Genomic DNA, 14,136 nt, shown 5'->3' with positions numbered 1-14,136 from the left:
AAATAATTGAATTCTTAGAATACCACTGGTTTTGGAGGAAGGGCAGTGCTGTGTGCTTGGTTAATTCTGCTCTTAGAGAATTCAGATTGTCACAGGCAGCAGAGACAGATTAATTTTGACCACTTTGAAAATTCCTGGCCTCCATCTGTTTTCCCTTAGATTTCAGTTGGTGTACCAAACCAAGGAATGGATCTTCTGCAGTGTAGATAATCCCATGGAGCTAGAACTACTTACACCAGCAAAAAAGGATTTTGCTTTTAATATGATAAAAAGGAACAGATATTTATCTGTAGCTAGTATACTGGTAAATTATATATATTTTTTTTCTTTAAAAATTACTTTTTAAAAACGCACTGAAGTCCTCTGGATTAGGCTTGTAATACTGTCCATCGTTGTCAGAGGCATATCTCCTGCCATCTAGTAAAAAGAGAGAGAGAAACAAACAATTCAGGAAAACCATTCCATCAACACAGCATCCAGTTCAAGGCAACAGGTATTAGTGTACTGTGTGTATAAGAGGGAGAGTTGATCTGGGCAGAGGAATAATTGTGCAGCTGCTTGCTACAGAATGTCAAAGCTGACTTTAAAAGGCACGGCTCTGGCCCTGGCTCAGCTAACCTGAAGGTTATTGCAGTAATCCTGAGTTGAAATTTGCATTGCCCAGGCAATTAGTTAGATTAAATAGTTCAAATTCCTTGTGTAGTGTTTTCAACAAAGAAATGACATGTCCCCTGAGTTGTTCTTATCATTATGGGACAAAAGATACTGTAGTCCTGTACAGCAACTTGTACTCATAGATTGAGATTCAGCCTGCCTGACTTTAGACATGTCTACATTCAATTTATATTAAGCTTGTTGCACAGACTCTTTCCACCATCAATGAAGAAGAAGAGCAAGAGAGAGAGGCCTCCAAAGACAATTAACTGATTTCTTGACATTTTTTTTTTCTCTCTCTCTTCATTGATGGTTTGATCTCATCTTAGGATGTGATACATCATTCTCTGGAGGTGCTTCTTTTCCTCTGCCTGGAGAGGAAAATTGGACAATTGGCTTAGACTAGATAACTGACTTTTATTTAGCTAAACTTAGGAAAGATGAATTCCAGCCCTGCATCAACTCTGCCATCTCAGAAATACAGTCAAATAACACCCTTACTAGGCTTTGTAATGGAATTACTTAAGCCATGTATGTGGACCTTTTGGAGGGTGAAAAGTGCATAGCACAGGCCAAAGGAGGATATTTCATATAAAACCTCACATGTCTCAGTTTCTCTGCGTAATATGCTCAGCCAAGTCATGATATCCTGCACTTTTCAAACATCTTCACGTTCTACACAGTGGCTATAAGAGTATAGAAACAGATAAGGAAGAACATGAGAATTAGGAAAAATCAGTTCTGGGAGCTTGAAGTCAGCTCCATGGTTTAGTGTGATTAAAACTAGAAGATGTCTAGTTATATTTTGGAGTTTCTTGCCCTTGAGTGCCACCCTCAGTTGTGTATGTACAGTAGAGGTACATTGAATCTTTTAATCTTCAGCATATCATAGTTCAGATCACTACTTTGTCTGGTGTGTTTTGGAGAAGAGTCTTGGTTTGTAGACAGTATTTACAATGGAGATGAGGTCAAGGTAACTATTTGTATGAGGTTATCTTATGACTAACGTATATTGGGAAAGGAATCACATGATTATGGTACCTAGCTATGAGTGGTTAGATGCTTTAGCTGTGATTTTATTCCTCTGAGTTGATTTAATTTTGTGAATATGTGAGGTAGGTAGTTGTAGGGGAGTAGGAGGCACCATGAGCTTTACAGCTAGAGGTGTGAAAACATGCGATTCTTTAGCTAGAAAGCATATATGAGAAGAAAGTCTGCAGTTTATATAATCTCATGCAAGGTAAGATTTATATAAGCTTTATATAAATCTTAAGCTGCAGGTTCTTTGGAGGAAGGTAGAGAGCATATGGCTATTGTCATATGGCTGTTTTATGACAATAGAGAAATAATTAACCATCATCAGGCTTGTAAAGAGAAGCAAAAATTGTGGCTGAATGGGTTGTCTTGTACAATCGCTGTTTGTAAAATAATATGTAAATATAGCCTATTTACTGGTGCTATTTGATTGTGGAAAAAAGGTATGGTTCTTCAGAAATATCCCATGATCTTTGATGGCAGGAAAAGATGCAGGTAAGATTGGCTTGCATCTGAAATCTTTAATTCTTCACAATTTTTGAAGCACTAACACACGTTTAGCTTACAGAATATTTTTGTTTGGGTGTGTTTGTTTGTTTTGTTTTTTTTTTTTTTTTAATATCGCAACAGCATTCTCCTCGGGTTTTCTGGTTTTTTAACTGCTGATCCCTATTTACAAACTTGAAGTCTATATGGAAACTTTTCAGAGGAACATGAAAAAAAAGTTACTGAAGTAATAGCAAACTAAATGAATGTCACTGTGGTATGCTTGGTAAATTTAGAACCCTAACAGAAATAGGTTTTGTAGTAGTGCTAATACTGCTGGAGAAGTCCATATGGTTGTACTTCTTCAAGCATGGTCCTTTTTATCCAAGACGTCAGTATGACAAAGTTTTACATTAGGGCCTTCAGTTTTGTTTCCATGGGCCCGATGCTGGGGTTCAGATGCAAATGTAATGCAAACTAGATGGACTAGGAAAGCAAAAGTAGTTTTTAATCCATCTCCTTATTCCTTTGATTATGGACTACCTGCTGTTGGCCTGCACTGGTTTTCTGCCAGCGCAGATTCAAAAGCATCGAGAAGATACAACTTGCTGCAATTCCATAAAGCTATTCTGACTCCTGGAATAACTGTGGAACTTTTGCTACTCATCTTGCCTTTCACTGTTCCAATGAGAGAGAGGTAACCGGAATACGACATTAATGACATCTCAATGCTAGCCAAAGATTATACAACTTTGAAGAATAAACCTGTGAGTGGTTAAATTCACCTTGGGCCTATTGTGTATGCACCTCCAAAATATTTTTATTTCAAGTTGAACCCCTCCAAGATCATTCTAGTAATGTCTCAACCTAGAATAAAACTTCTTAGGCAAGGCTGACTTGAGAAATTAGATACCAGAGGGCATATAGTATTATAGCAATGACTCCTGGGTCATCAATTACTCTTTTAAATTGTTCCTGAGATATTGTACATAAATCCTTAAAGTAAAGAGTAGTTCAGATGTAGTCCACAATCTCTAGAGCAAATGCCACCTGAACAGTATCTGCAGATACTGAGTAGGTGTACTATTCTCTGTTCTTTAAGTACGTTATTAATTCAAATGACTTGTTTTCAAAGATATTTATAGAGGGGCTGCCTACTCAGTGACATTCTGTTGTCAAACAGAAGCAAACTTCACATTCCATTCAATCATTACTCACAAGTGCTTGTCTTTTCCTAGTTATTTAATATAATAAGACGATTGCATACCATGTAGAGTCCTCTAAGTATCAGCAAAAAATAACCAACATATTTACTAGCTAGCCTTAAAAATCATCAGAACTGGAGTTTAAAACCCTGCAATAAAATGCACAGTTCAGTTTGCAGGTAGAAGGGCAGGTCAGTATATTTGTTTATTTTTGAAAGCTTGAATACAAGCAGAAATGTAAGATAAAAGGTGTGTTTTAGCCATGTGCCATCAAACTACCACATGAATTAAGAATCTTATAATTCTGCAAATACTGCTGGACAGTTTCTCCATGAGAGGCACATGTAAAATAAATATGTATCTGAATAAAGTAATATGGCATAAACATAAAAAAATTTCTGCTAAAAACAATTTATACATAATACAAATATGCTTACAAGAACTTTCTTATGGCCATTTCCTAACAGAATATATTGATTTGCATAATTTCATTTAGCACAGCTGTCATATCATAAACGATTTGATTAACATGCTTTGATTTTCTGTGATATTTTAAATATCTATTAATGTTTTTAACGTCTTAGTCCAAGTAAGCATATATCTTCATTGTTCACAGGACAAGTTTTTGAATATAACTTACAGCGTCCTTTGAGGTATAGCATTGATTGTGGGCCTCAGCTTCTCATTATGGCTTTACTCTGCAAGTTACAGAAATAAAGTAGGTACTATTTCACCAGAAATGAACCCTCTCATACGATAAAGACATTTTTAACACAATGTTTACCTTTGGAGCACACCCAACTATAAGAAAAACCATGAAGACAGCACAGGCACAAAGCACAGCAGGTTTAGTTTTCTGAAAGAAAATAACAATAATTCTATTTTTTTTCCTGATGCAATTAGCAAAAAGGAGCAGTGAGTATGATTAACAGCGGCATGCATACACTGTAATCTTACCATTCTATCACGTCTGCTGTCATTCCCTTCTATCATGCAAATACTGTCAAAGATTTGCTGTGCAACTCTTTCACCTGTAAAGAGCTAAAGATCATAAAATGCACAAATCTCAGTTCAGTTGGCCATGGTCCTTTCCAGCCGTCTGTCTTACAGGCAACACTGTTTGCATGCAGATTAGTTTGTGAGAATTAGGTATGAAGTAGTTACCTTCTTTTGTGATTAAAGCTAGAAAATTATGTGCCAGGCTCTTTTATATCAGCGTAGTTAATGATAGTTGGCCCCAGGAGATCTGGAAACAACCTTTACCTGAAAGAAAAAACCACAACACAGCAGTTGACTAAATGTCAAGTATTCTCAGTAGGTGGTGCATACATGTAATCTTCATCTTCAGTCCTGTCTTCTACTAAAACAAACAACTGACTAGATGAAGATTTAAAAACAGTCTCCTTTCTTAACCAACTCCATTTATTATGTGTGCATTTTTCTGTCACATACTTATTGTCAAAGTTATGCGGTGTCATAGCACTCATGTATCTGTAAAGATTTTATTTTACTTTCAAGTATTTTTCAATGCATTCATTGCAGCCATTGTTTATATTTATATTGCTCCCTGGCTTGTTATATAAAAAAACATTCTTATTTAACTTTTTTGATATTCCTGTTTCAGGCCTTTGATAATTTGACTGCAAAAGCAATGACTGTATACATTTAAGTCACTATTATAATGGTAGAATTCTTTAGGAAAGTAGCTTGTTCCTGTTAAAAGTAGCCCCATTGATCACATAGGATCAATAATGGTAACTGTACTGTTATTGTTATGATCTCTAGATTTAATAATGATGAGATGAAAAAAAGCAAAAAAGTTATTTAACATCTTACTCTTACAGAACTCTGCAAACTTAAAATGTGTTTCAACCACAAAAGAGAAGTTTCTTTTTTATGCATCCGTATATGAAAAAGAAACTAAGGGTTATAGCAAAATATTTTGTCCTGTTGCCGTGAAAAGCCGAAATCAGAACTCAATAGTCGGGATGACTATTAAGCAGGTATTCTTTATTGCAGCGCTGGGCAGCACTGGGGATTGCTCCGCCACAAGTGCTCCGCCAGGTTAGCACAATACATCAGTTCATATACAGAAAAATCATACATATTCATCAGATTTCTTGAAAAGGGCAGTTTTATGGTGATGAGTTCCCGGAATTCATTTATATAGTCCAAGCATGCGCAGTAAAATTAGGGTTAGGGTCTTTTCACCCTCCCGGTGGTCTTCCATAGTCTTCCTCACGTTGTCCACTAGTTGAACTTTGGGCTTCCTTTGTCCAAATATAGTCATTGAGTTAGCTCATCAGTCCTTCGGCCTCGGAATGTTACAAGGGGGTCGATTTAAGCTAGTTCTTTGATGCTTATCTTTGGCACAATTGTCCTAAGTTCCTCTTATCAGTGATTTAATTAGGAAGCCTAACGAGCTTGCTCAAGGCCTGCTTAGTCCTATCAGGTAAGAAGTCACAGGAGATGTTCCACCATCCACTCTGCTCAGCAGGTAACCAAAACTATCTTTGCAGGGGAAGAGAACAAAAGAGAACAAGGGTGAGTGAAACTAAAAAAATGCAAGTCTATGTCTTAGTCAGGGACTGTCAGGGATTTAACCCTTTCAGTCCAGAGTAAAATAAAACTAAGGGACAAGGAAGTTATAGTACCTCCAAGATTCCTGCTTTGCTGCTCGGTATATTTAGAAGGACAGCCTGAAACAATGAGATTTGTTGTGACTTCATTAACATGTTTTTCTCTCCAGTTCTCCAGTTGTTAAACACCATTGCCTATGCCTCATTTGCAGGAAGGCCACTTCTTACTTTTCTGACCTTACAAAGGGCTTCCCAATGGATGTAAGTTTCAGTTCCCTCTTTTTAACTTTTTGTGGTGCCAGAATGGTTTGAAGGCCTGTTTTTATTATAAGATAAAGAAGATAGATAGAATCTGATTTTGTGTTTCTTTTCTCAGTTGAAAGTTCCTGTTGTAGTTAAATGGAATTCAGGAAAGGCCTGAAAGATTAAAGGGAAGACAGGACAATTTTTTCTCTAAATTTTAACTTGCACGGTATTGAAGTAACCAGTTTTATACCTTGTGGAAACCAACACTGAAATAGAGCCGTAGGATCTCAGAAGCTATGTTACCAAGCAGTGGCTCATCAACCAGTGAACTTAGAGATTCACTGTGTTTGTGACTAGATACAGAGAGAAATTACATGAAGTTTCAATGTGCGTGGTATTTAGACATTTTGCAGCTCAGAGCTGCCTTTTGCCTGTATTGGATCCCATTATTCAGCACAATGAGGGAGAGAGAGATGAGGTGAGAGTGTTCAGCGAGTAGACTTCCACTGCAGGTGCATGCAGAGGTGTGACAACCCGAAAGCTTCAGTAGCACCTGTGCCCCTACTCTGCAGATGAGTGTCGCGGATGGAGTGAGCGTGCACTTCACTCATTAGAGAGAAGTAAAAATATAGTTTATTGATACAGAACAGGGAGTTAACAAAGTTCAATGCGACAGTGTTTTAACAAGATTCGATGGCAAGGTACACTTGATTATTTACTGCATAGAGGACAGGGTCAGACAAAACTGTCAGGGAGACCCTCCCGTTGAGTCATGAGGTTCAGAAAAAGATCCCCTTGCTTTCTAAACTCCTTCTCAGAGAGGAGTCTAGGTGCGGCCAGATCCAGTCCTAGTCCCAGACTTGGTCAACGCTTTATATCTAAAGGATTATATATGTGTGCAATCAATCCTTTATATCACTTAGCTAAGATTTCAAAGTTTAGCATGCTATTAGTCACTTACCGAGGATCTGTTGCGGCAAGGAATCTCTCAGCCTCGAGGAGTAACCTTGAGAGGCGTCCCTGCTCAAGGGGAGATCCTGGCATGCAGCCCGCTGCCGTGCAGGAGAGCTCAAAAGGGCTCTTGGGCTGCTCACTATTTATGGGGGATAAGATGATTGACTCATAGTCATATTTGCATGCCGACCAAAGGTTTTAGTTTCTTCGGTGGGTGCATTGCACAATAGCCCTAGGCTATTGTATTGTTATCTGTCTCCTGAATCCACTTTGAGCTGATGCAGCCATCGTGACCAGATGCATCCATTACAATCACCACTGGTGATTATCACCTAAGCAGGGTTGCAGGAGATAAAGGTCGGGGGCGGGGGAAGCACACCGTCACAATGAGTCACTGGCTTTTGTGTCCACATAACCTGGCTAGAACTCAGAAAACTACCTCAGACTTTGTGTTTAGCAACCAACAGCTTTCTTGAACCCCTGCATAGAGACTCTCTTGTAATGTGGAATTAAGCTAGCTGTCTGTTCCTCTTCTTTTCCTGGCTTCCTCCTCTGTTCTCCAGGTCCAGAAAACACAGGCAGATGCATCCCTATGCAGCAGAAACCCGGTTTAAAATAAAGTCTCACCCAGTGGTGAGACAGGGGAGTATTATTTTCAAATCTGTATCTGTTCAAAGACTAAATGTATCACTACATATGTTCTTTTGTTTTCAAACTGGTAATATTTTAACAAATTGTAGCTGATGTTATTTTTTTGTACAAGTGATTACAGTGCTTTTTAGGCTTTAACCAAATTATTTTCTTTATTATGTGTGTTCAATTACAGTCTCAGAGACTTATTATGTACTGTGTGATAAATAACCTTCTGAAACTGTTCCAAGACAAATGTGTAGAGTTTTACAACTATTTACCACTTCAAAGCAATGATTTCATTTGAAAAGATCTAATTGCTTTATGGCTTCACCTCTTGCCTTAAAATTTTAAACCTATATAGATTAAGGTGTTTTTCTTTGCAATTATGAGTACTACTTTAAACATATGCAAATTGCTGAACTTAAATCTGAGCTACTCTTATTTCATGCAAAACTTTGACTCTTGTGTTCTCAGGGCAGCAATTCTGAGTCATCTTGTACACTATCCTGTGCTTTACAATGGCTAGTTGCAGATATTTATAGAAAACTGTGCAAGGAAAAAAAAATTTATGGAAAGAAACTTCCCTCTATCCTCTAAGCCTCAGGAGATCACCAGAGTTAAAGAATGCATCTAGATAAGCATGTTTACTGATCCCTGATGGAGTTTGTCTAATTACATTTTAATCTGCTTTATACATTTGTTGCAGTCTCTTGTGGTAATGAGTTCTGTGATGTGCTGTATGATATTTTTTTTTCCATTAGCTTGATTCTAACTTGCCCTTCCTAACTTTTGCATTATGAGAAATGTGTGTTATTTCCTATTCAACTTTTCTGTCCCCATTTCTGATTTTGTAGACCTATGTCAAATTCTAATAATCCATCTTTCTTCTGAACAGAAGATACATATTCCATTTCATTGCTCCTTCTAATGGAATCTATTCCATACTTGGCCATCTCACTGCCTGTTCTACCTCCACTGTTTCCTTTGTTACATGAGGTGACCAGACCTGCATAGTGTTCAGCAGTGATAAGCACATCAGAGATGACCACAATGCCACAGAGATTATATTTTTGTCTCCTCCCCTCCGTTCTTTTCCAAATAATAATTCCCAAAGGTCTTAAAACAAAACAGCTTAAATCTGCATATGAATATGTTCTTAGAGTATCAATTGCCAGGGAAAGGCAAAGCTTACATTTCAAGGAACGCTATTGATTTGAGTAGGTAAATACAAATTAAAGATCTTGGTTTCAGAAGACAAATGCTCATCAAGTTGAGAAATTCACTCCTTAGGGCTTCACAAACTTCTCTTTGAAAATTAAGTCTATTGGTGGATGTTTGTTATGTGTATATTAGCAAAGCAAGGGATTCTCTCAGCTTTTAAAAAAGCAGACAAGGGAATTGTTTCATTTTGCTTTATTTTCAGCTTTCAGACAGACAAAGGTATTGAAATCTGGAGATCACCACTGTAGAAAATTTGAGGTCTGATTTTTCACATTTAACAGCCTTTGTTTTGTCCACAGCTTATAACTAGAAATAAGTAAGCCCTTTGAAAATCAAGCACTTTTTTTTTTTTTTTTTTTTTCCCATCAGCCAGTCTGCTCAAGCTGTGAGATCTGTTCCTTGTCTGGACTGTGTGCATTAGCTGTATTTTCTTCAGTTATAACAGACTCTGAGAGGCACTCCTTTTAATGATTTGTCTCATTCCCTTGATTTATGTGACATATGTTGTATGACAAAAAAACCCACACAGTGGTTTTAATGTTCATTAGTTCTTTGCACAAATTTGTATTATTTACTGAGGATCAGAGCATGGACATTATGTTTAATATTTTATTCAAATGTTTACTCTTTGAGGGGATAAGTTAAAAGTTTCGATTTTGGGCATAGCTAACTCATTGCAAGAGATATGGGATCCCACATGTAAGCATGCTGCTCATAGACTACTAAATATTGCACTTGTTATGGAGATTAGAGGGGTACCTCTCCCTAAAGTGGTTAGCTTAAGCTATCCATTTGCTTTATTTACAGAAACCTGTGCTGCACTAATGTGAATCATATTGACAATGCATTGCTGTTATCTGTTCTCCCATGTGTTTCAGGAATGATGTACAAAATGTCACTGTGTGCAGTGATACAAAACTTGTAAAGAGTGAAAACTGCATCGCTTTCTGTGTCTTAACTGCTGCATGTGAGAGTCAGTGTAGCTTATGTTTTTATTTCTCTGCTAGCAGACCTGCTAACAGAGAAAAGGTAACAAGGGTAAAACGAGGAGAATACAGGAGTATCTTCCTCCCAAAAATGCCACAAAATTGTTGTCTAGCTGAAGTTCTGAAAATGAAGGAAAGAACTTATTTTTTCCAAAGCTTGCCTGCCCATGCTTAGTGCCAATATGAATTCAGAAAATTTGTAAGAGAAAAATCATATCCCTGAGGGAAACTTTGGTTTATTTTAATTAACTAGAATGATTTATGGAGTTCCAGGAGTTGGGGTATAGACAATACACATAAACAGACTGCCCCAGCTCTATTGTGTAGAAGATAACTGTGGCTGCTGAGCAGTTCTGTCTTTATTGAACAAACCTGGGATCATATTTCATGAACCAGTCCTTGAAGAGATGAAGTCTGGCCTCTGACAAGTCTTTCCTGTATTATGGGTGATAAAATGAAGATTTGCAGGTGGCTTGTCAAGCACTCAGCTGTTTCTTAAGGGAGAAATAATGTCAGTTTGGAAGCAGCTGTTACTTGTCTTATAAGGTGATGTGATAGTCAGAAACACAGGAAGATATTTTGCATAAATCTACTGTGAGTTGGATCATTAAAACTACAGTCAATTTACAGCTATGGAGATTTTTAACTCTCTATTAACTCAAGTAGCTTTCTCAAATAAATGAAATACTTCAACTGTCCATGTTCTGCTTTGTTCTGCTTTGCTAAAAGTTGAACCAAAGCCAGGCAAAATCAGCTTTGCTCTTCACTGTTACCAGACTCACACCCCACTGAATTCAGTAAGTTTTTCACTGGCCTCAGTTTTGATCTGATCTGCAAACGGTATTGGTTTTGCTAGCTTTCATAATTTTCCTTTAAGTCCCAATTGGAAGCATCTGACTGGGGAAAATCTTTTAATATATACTTTTAAAGTAAGCTTTTAACTTTAATGGTTGTGGACAAGATGATGAAAAATGTAACTCAGTGTGTTCTCTCAATAATAACTTTTGTTTAGGATTGACAGTAAATCAGTTTTTTTTTATTTCTAGGCTGCCAAATCCTGGAAGTTAGGATAGCCCATGGTTCACTCTGCATTAGCTGTCTCTTAATTTCTATTTAGCCATGGACTATACTTTTCTTTGTCCTTCTCTGTAAACACAGAAGTATCTTCTCTTTTTGGCTCTTGTGGTTTTTGCTAATTGTGAACTCTTTTTCAATGCAGCTGCTGTAATAATTGTCTGTACATGCTGGTATCATTTATCTGTACTTCACTTCAATTACATGACCTTTTCCTCAGTTCTTGAACAATTATTTTAAAAATTTGGGGCACTTAAGGAGCTACTGAAGTAGCAAGAATGGTCTTTTGCTGTACAAATAACTTTCCCTTATCTTGGGCTAATTTGCCCTTGAGTATTTAATGCAGTGTCTATTACTGCTTGCTTGCTACCTTATGTCCTTTTTTCCTTAGCTAATATTCACAAGTATCTCCACTTGCCAGATCCCACGGATTGCTGAAGTCCAGTACCATTATTCTGCTTGGTCTTCGGCTTCCTTTCATTAGAAGAGTGAACTCTGTGATTGCTTTTACCCTGATTACATTCTAATAGTTCTTCTCCAGCTGTACAAATCTAAACCACCTGCTCCCCAAATAATTTCCCCCCCTCTTGAAATGAAAGATGTTCTCAGTTCATGTTAGGCATTTGATGGTTTGTCATGCTGTTTTTCCCATGAATGGATTGGTAAAGGCCTCACCACTATAGTGTTAAATTCTTTAAATGCTTCAGTGTGTGTATTGGGTTTCCAAGGCAAGCTTTTTTGGGGGGAGGAAGGGCGGGGGGGGGGGGGCTGCAGAGGTGGCTTCTATGAGAAGACACCAGAAGAAGACCCTATTTCAGACAGAGCCAGCTCCAAGCCAGACCCGCCACTGGCCAAAGCTGAACCAATCAGTGACATTGGTAACAGTTCTAGCATCACGGAATATCTTGAGCTAGAAGTGTCCCATAAGGACCATTGAGTCCAAGTCCCTGCTCCTCGCAGGACTACCTAAAACTAAACCATATGACTAAGGGCGTCGTTGAGATGCTCCTTGAACTCTGACAGACTTGGTGCTCTGACCACTTCCCTGGGAGCCTGTTCCAGTGACCGACCATCCTCTCAGTGAAGAACCTTTTCCTAATGTCCAGTCTGAACCTCCCATAATGCAGCTTCATTTCACTTCCTCATGCCCTATCGCTGGTCACCAGAGAGAGGAGATCAGCACCTCCCCCTCTGCTGCCCCTCTTGAGGAAGTTGTAGACTGCGATGAGGTCACCCCTCAGCCTTCTCTTCTCTAAGCTTAACAAACCAAGTGACCTCAGCCGCTCCTCATAAGTCTTGCCCTCGAGACCTGTCACCATCTTGGTCGCCCTCCTCTGTAATAGTTTGATGTCCCTCTTATATTGAGGTGTCCAAAACTGCACACAGTACTCAAAGTGGGGGCCACACCAGCCCACTGTAGAGTGGGACAATCAGCTCCCTTGACTGGCTAGCTATGCTGTGCTTGATGCACCCCAGGACACGGTTGGCCCTTTTGGCTGCCAGGGCACCCTGTTGACTCGTATTCAACTTGCCATTGACCCAAACCCCCAGATCTCTTTCTGTGGGGCTGCTCTCCAGTCTCCTGTCCCCCAGTTTGTACGTATAACCAGGATTACCCCGTTCCAGGTGCAGAATCCAGAATTGCTCTTGTTAAATTTCATACGGTTGGTGGTTGCCTAGCTCTCTAGTCTATCCAGATCACTCTGTGAGGCCTCTCTACCCTTGAGGGAGTCCACAGCTCCTCCTAGTTTAGTATCACCAGCAAATTTACTTAATGTACTGTAATAATGTATTTAAGAAAGGGTAAAAAAATGCTGCACAACAGCAGCTGGGAGAGAGGAGAGAGAAACAACCCTGCAGACACCAAAGTCAGTGAAGGAGGAGGAGGAGGTACTCCAGGTGCTGGAGCAGAGATCCCCCTGCAGCCTGTGTGAAGACTATGGTGATGCAGGTTGTCCCCTGCAGCCCATGGAGGCCCATGCTGGAGCAGATATCCACCTTGCAGCTTATGGAAGACCCCATGCCAGCGAAGGTAGCTCTGCCCTGAAGAAAGCTGCAGCCTGTGGAGAACCCAAGCTGGAGCAAGCTCCTGGCAGGAAATGTGACCTCGTAGGGGACCCTTGCCGGAGCAGTCCATTCCTGAAGGTATGCACCTTGTGGAAAAGCCCCATGCTGAAGAGCGTGAGGAGGAAGGAGCAGTAGAAACAAAGCATTATGAACTGTCCACAATGCCCACTCCCCATCCCCCTGCACTACTGGTGGGGGGAGGAGGTAGAAGATTTGAGAGTGAACTAAAGTCTGGGAAGAAGGGAGGGGTGGGGGGAAGATTTTAGATTCGTTCTTATTTCTCATTACCCTACTCTGATTAATTGGCAATAAATTAAATTAATTTCCCTAAGTAGAGTCTGGTTTGCCTGTGATGATAATTGGTAAGTGATGTCCCTCTCCTTATCTTGACCCACAAGCTTTTCGTCCTGTTTTTCCCCCTATGAGAAGGGGGAAGGATAGAGCAGCTTGGTGGGCACCTGGCAGCCAGCCAAGGTCAACCCACCACAGTGTAGTACTGCAGAAAGCCCCTTCTCCCTAAGCAAGAGTTTTTGAATACGTATCCTATTATATCACTGCTTCTCTTATCTTCCTGTGCATGTTTTAAACAAGTTTTCCACTCACCTCCTCCTCAGTTTCAGGACAGAATAGATACGCTGTTGTTACAAACAGTCCAAAAATCTCCTCCTTTTTAATTTCCCATCTTTTCCTAAGCAAACTGTAGCAAATCTATCTGTAACAATTTGCCCAAACAAGCTCCTGTAATGTCATTTCAGTCATAGCTTTGATAATTTATTAAAAATTTAATCCCATTCACATCCACCCCATGCACTAATACTAGCCTACTTGTTAAAGGGAATTGGCAGGATATTCCCTGGTACCCACTCATAAATTATTTTCTGCTTTTTTCAGTTTAGTCCTCTTTTTGATACTCTTAATGCTGAATTGAAAAGATTTTTATTATCTTTCTATGATGAATACAAAAAGAACATCAGAAGAGTTATGACTAAGATGTAA

General features: G+C 39.1%; 1 long non-coding RNA gene across 1 annotated transcript; it reads right to left on the bottom strand.

The window, feature by feature from the left end:
* Nucleotides 1-324: 324 nt before the first annotated feature.
* LOC142409711 (uncharacterized) lies at nucleotides 325-7,253 on the bottom strand. The gene is made up of 5 exons (XR_012775746.1): nucleotides 7,167-7,253; nucleotides 4,545-4,643; nucleotides 4,165-4,236; nucleotides 4,021-4,078; nucleotides 325-417 (listed from the first exon to the last, which is right to left on the bottom strand). It is a non-coding gene; the product is annotated as an uncharacterized LOC142409711 (long non-coding RNA).
* Between the last annotated feature and the right edge of the window lie 6,883 nt (nucleotides 7,254-14,136).

Source organism: Mycteria americana, chromosome 5 (genome assembly GCF_035582795.1).
Source record: "Mycteria americana isolate JAX WOST 10 ecotype Jacksonville Zoo and Gardens chromosome 5, USCA_MyAme_1.0, whole genome shotgun sequence".
Classification (NCBI taxonomy): Eukaryota; Metazoa; Chordata; class Aves; order Ciconiiformes; family Ciconiidae; genus Mycteria; species Mycteria americana.
This window is presented reverse-complemented; position numbering and strand designations above follow the sequence as displayed.